The sequence below is a fragment of the Bolinopsis microptera genome, chromosome 6, assembly GCF_026151205.1.
Source record: "Bolinopsis microptera isolate Bmic1 chromosome 6, MBARI_Bmic_1.0, whole genome shotgun sequence".
Classification (NCBI taxonomy): Eukaryota; Metazoa; Ctenophora; class Tentaculata; order Lobata; family Bolinopsidae; genus Bolinopsis; species Bolinopsis microptera.
Window position 1 is genome coordinate 20619278 of NC_087077.1, and position 6000 is coordinate 20625277.

Below are 6000 nucleotides of genomic sequence, written 5' to 3' on the forward strand. Positions count from 1 at the left end.
ATCGTAGAAACGGCACCACTTAGTGAAATGACAATGGGGGTCACGACGTGATACAAATACACCTGCCTTAACGGGTGATACTCGTAAAATATTCGTTTCAAATATTACCGTCGACGAGTCCAACTGGGCGCGCGTCCTGGTAGGTTATAACATATAAACCTACAACACCTGCCGCGCGCGAGTCGCTCCTACTAAATCGCTCGCCCAAATTTTAAGAAAATTCTTGTGAAAAGGCCCTTTGAGTGTAAAATTGATCTGAATAGGTGTATTTTTGGACGCTGATTCTGGATCACCCCACAAGATGTAGGGTAAAAAAATGACCCTTACCACAACCCTAACCCTAACCCGAGTCCTAAACAATCGAATTAATGTTTTACTAGCCAGAGCCTGTCACGTGACAAAAACGGTTTCTTGCCCATAACTCTCCGTGGAAGCATTTTTACCCTACATCTTGTGGGGTGATCCGGAATCGGCTCTTACTAATTCGCTCGCCCAAAAATTTCACGTGACTTTGGTTTTTATGGTTTTGCAGCCGTACAAAAAGGTTTTACATAAACCCTAATCCCAACCCTAACCCTAACCATAACCCCGAAGCTAACCATAACCCTTACCACAACCCTAACCCTAACCCGGGCCCTAAACAATCGAATTTGTATTTTACTAGCCTGTCACGTGACCAAAACGGTTTTTTGCCCATAACTCTCCAGGGAAGCATTTTAACCCTATGTCATGGGGGGTGATTCGGAATCAGCGTCCAAAAATACACCGATTTAGATTACTTTCATGCCCAAAGGGCCTTTTCAAAAGAAGTTTCTTAAAATTTGGGCGAGCGATTTAGTAGGAGCGAAAGTCACGTGAAATTTTTGGGCGAGCGAATTAGTAAGAGCCCGCGCGAGTACTAGTAGTAGTGTGAAACGACCGTGGGGGTTTCAACTCACGACGTGATACAACGATACAGCCGTGCACTCGTGCGTGGCAGGCCTACAACGTGAAATGGCAAGCTCCGGTTAGACTTGTTGAACTTGATATACGTTACATTTCCTTTAACGCGATGCGTGCACGAAAGAGATATATTTCGTGCATGAAATTGACCATTGTTAGTGGTCTTATTTGGCCCGGCGCGCGCTACTTCGTAGCACTTGCCATCGGGCCAAGTGCTAATATTTCAGGAAGAAAGCGGCGAGCGGTACCTCGAAGAAATTTAGACGAGTAACATCCGTCAAGCATGAAAGGGATATGCAATTCACGGATAATAAGCATTTCTACTTTTTCGAAAAAGTGTGCAAAGTTTTGAAGAATTTTTAATAATCAATAATATAACTTACTAACGCTCGCCAAATTGCAAAACAATTAATTACCAGGCATGGCACTGACGATGTTATTATTGTTTTTGATTTGTGATTGACGATGTCAATCCTTCGCAGCTCGGCCTGGTGCATCTCGCCGATCTAACGAAATGGTTGTAAGAAACATTCGCTCCTACTAAATCGCTCGCCCAAATGTTAAGAAATTTCTTGTGAAAAGGCCCTTTGGGTGTAAAATTGATCTGAATAGGTGTATTTTTGGACGCTGATTCCGATATATTTCCATGCTGAAATTATCACCGAATTATCAAACTATCAAAAGTTACGTAGTTGCTCTTTAAATGTTAAAAACTATAAAATGGTAACACTAACACTGATTTACCACCGCGTGAAATTTTTCTTGTCTTAAATGCACAATATTTTAAAACAGTCTGCTCAACATGCAGTTTTCAGTTTTAAACAATGAATATAATATTAATACCTATTTTTCGATTTTAAAAGGGAATCTGAAAACTTTCAGCATCGTTTTAACCAACGGCAACATAAAATTTCCTTATACGAACCGGAAACGACATTTTACATTTTATCTGGAATCTTATACACAAACAGCCTTATACGCAAATTCACGATAAAGTTAAATTTAATCAATAAATAATATTTTATCAACGTTGCTTTAACTGCATAGCTTTCTCCACAATTTATGTACTGACCTCAATCATCTCTGTTGCTGCGTGGCTGGTGGTCTACAGAGACCATCTTGGAGGAATAGACACGATGAAGAAACTCTCCTGGGTAGAGTTGGGTGTCATCTACTTCTCTACTTCTACTCTTCCTATACTCTGCTCTACTCTGACGCCTCTAAATCTACTCACTAGAAGTGATGTCATGGAGCTATATCTACGAAATGCCCTGAGGAAAATATCAAATGGTACAAAAGTCGGTGGTTTTTCGAAAAAACACCATTACATGTTTTCGGAGTACAAAAATTTAGGTCACCATCATTATTTTTCCCAAATAATTTTTCACGTATTTTCCTTAATTATGACTTTAAATCGATTTACTATCAACTTATCAATATAGTAAGTTATAAATATGATTCATCAAACAGTAAATGAACACTAGTATTCGATCACGAATTGCTTTAAAAATTATTTTGGGCACGTTCCATTAAAAATAAGCAAGCTCTGTCACTACTTTATTGGCCACGGCGGTGAAATTTCGGGATTACTGTCGGTTTCCTATACCCTCTGGAGGATTATAAGTTAAGTTGAGGCTAACTTTCAAAGGCTTCATTTTTGTAAAATAAGGAGATGAAAACAATCCCCAAATACCATGATTTAATTTCGGGTACGAAATGTGGCAGATTTCGGTAAAAATTCCCGTATTTTCGTTCCCAAATCATTTAGGTCAGCGGAATTATGTCGAACAGAAATATGTTTCGTAAGGTAGCTAACCATGTTACATATCGTTTTTTTTTCGACAAAGGTTATCTGCAAACCTTAGTCAAGTGTTCTATAATCTTATAATGGGGGAGGGGGGGGGGGGGGGGGGGTCATGATTATTTTTGAGAGTCCCGACGAAAATGGTCAGATTCTCATTCTCAAAAATTATTTTTGAGAAACGTTTCCAGGAGAGGCGAAAAACTCATTCTCAAAAATTGATTGCACTGAGTCTCAATTGGACCACATTGCACTGATATGAAGAATGATTTGATATAACTATATCACTATTTTTGAGTGGACGATTTTTGAGAAATGAGAAATCCACGCCGAATTTCTCACATTCAAAAATAATTATTGAGACATTTTTGAGTATTCCCGGCGAAAATAGATTCAAAAATTCTCAAAAATACTCATACCCCCCCTCTATAATTGAATGAATGATAGTCGATATAATTATTGATATGTTTATAGTTTATTGTTTAATATTGCAACTGATACCTCCCACGGTATGGAGAGTTTATTGTTTAACATTGCAACTGATACCTCCCACGGTATGGAGAGTTTATTGTTTAACATTGCAACTGATACCTCCCACGGTATTTTTGAGAAATGAGAAATCCACGCCGAATTTCTCACATTCAAAAATAATTATTGAGACATTTTTGAGTATTCCCGGCGAAAATAGATTCAAAAATTCTCAAAAATACTCATACCCCCCTCTATAATTGAATGAATGATAGTCGATATAATTATTGATATGTTTATAGTTTATTGTTTAATATTGCAACTGATACCTCCCAGGGTATGGAGAGTTTATTGTTTAACATTGCAACTGATACCTCCCACGGTATGGAGAGTCCTGCTCCCTCAACATCAGGACTAGAGGATATTCTCAACAACGCCGCCCTCTCCCGCAGTTCTTCTAGAGTGTCCTTCTCGGGTTTGTTTACGAAATAACAGTTAACTGTTGTTAATTGTTGTTGATTGTTGTTAATTGTTGTTAATTGTTGTTAATTGTTGTTTATTGTTGTTTATTGTTGTTTATTGTTGTTTATCGTTGTTTATCGTTGTTTATTGTTGTTTATTGTTGATTATTGTTGTTTATATTGTTTGTACTTTCGTCTCACAACCAGACCCCTAAGCTCAAAGAAAACAGCATTTTGATACTTATAGTTTAAGTTAGCATCAAGGTTTATTCTCCCTGTGTGCTGTTTATTTCCTTGTTGAATTCCAACTGTGATTATTTTCGGATCTCCCGATGAATCCGGAGAAATAACTTATTACCATGTGTTTTTAATGAAACTATTGCTGGATGAGTGTTGAGTAACTGAATCACTTGTGAATGTGGGGTGATCACGTTAATTTATGATTAACTTTCTTATAACTCGAGAAGAACAAGAACGGAGTAAATATTTATAATTATTTCGTCATCAATACAAAATGTACCTTATCAAACAATCTCCAAAATTTGTGAAATTTAGGAATTCAAACAATCAGTTATTTATTAGAATCAGTCATATATTAGAATTTGCTATAACATGCACTTCTTGATTTCTACCGTTATTTTTCATTGACAATCATTACAACACATTCCAACTGTGAACTGTGTTCATAAGTCCCTATTGTTTTCTGATCCTCTATTTGCAACAGGATGTTATTCTGATATCTGCGTTGAAGCCTGCGCTTCTGGATGAGCAACTACCACCGTGACATTTAACGTAGCTGTCTCCGAATGTTGCAGGTATTGTCGCCCACTCTGTATTCCTATAAGTGTATATTCCGTCTATATCCCCATAATGTCTAGTAAATCCCGCCGGACAACTTCCCCTAGTACCTAAGAAACAAAACGATCCTTTCAGCCATGAAATATGCTCTAATTCCACAGATGCAGCATTGGCTTTCCCCTCCAATGTACGCACTTTCCCTTGTGTGGTCGTCATCTTACTGTTGAACAAGGATGCTCCATTACTCAACTGAGCTTGTTTCCCCTCCAATGTACGCACTTTTCCTTGCGTGGTCGTCATCTCACTTTTATACGAGGATGCTCCATTCATCAACTCAGCTTGTTTCCCCTCCAATGTACGCACTTTCTCTTGTGTGGTCGTCATCTTACTGTTGAACGAGGATGCTCCATTCACCAACTCAGCTTGTTTCTCCTCCAAGGTACTCATTTTTCCTTGCGTGGTCGTCAGCTCACTTTTGAACGAGGATGTTGCATTCATCAACTCAGCTTGTTTCTCCTCCAAGGTACTCATTTTTCCTTGCGTGGTCGTCATCTCACTTTTGAACGAGGATGCTCCATTCATCAACTCAGCTTGTTTCTCCTCCAAGGTATCCATTTTCCCTTGTGTGGTCGTCATCTCACTTTTGAACGAGGATGTTCCATTAATCAACTCAGCTTGTTTCTCCTCCAGGGTATCCATTTTCTCTTGTGTGGTCGTCATCTCACTTTTGAACGAGGATGTTCCATTAATCAACTCAGCTTGTTTCTCCTCCAGGGTATCCATTTTCTCTTGTGTGGTCGTCATCTCACTTTTGAACGAGGATGCTCCATTAATCAACTTAGCTTGTTTCTCCTCCAAGGTACTCAACCTCCTTTTTGTTGTCGACAGCTTACTTTTTAACTCACCTTTTAACTCACCTTTTAGCTCACTTTTCAACTCCTCCATGCCTACTCTAGATTCACTTTTAAGCTGCTCGATCTCAACCTTCGCTTCATCCAACTTGGTTGTCAAGGAGGCGATTTTCTCAGCTTGGTGTGTCGTGAGCTTGTTCAGGAGAGAGATACTATCTTGTATTGATGCTATCAATACGTCCTGGACAAATATTGCCATAAACAAATAGCTTGCTGGTAGTGATACACATAGCATCGTTTGAAATATTTTGCATGGTTATAGATAGATAGAAACTTGGGAAAAAGGTAATTCTGTTAGTGTTAACTGTTGGTTTCAAATAATTTTAGACCTTAGGGACTGCCCACACTAAAGGCATAGTTTGTTTAGAGCTCCCGCCAGTTGGCGTGGAAACTCTCGGGAAATAGAGGCACGGATTTTAAAAATCCGTGCCCCTATTCCCCTTGCTAAATCCACGCCAAGTGGCACAGTGTGTTTAGAGGACGGGCCACTTGGCGTGACTACTCAGGGCCATGCATTGCGATTAAATTGCATTTTTAATGAATTTTTAATGAATTGGAGGAGACGCATGCGTTATATATTCGATAACTTTTCCAATTCGAGGCGAAAATCACAAAAACT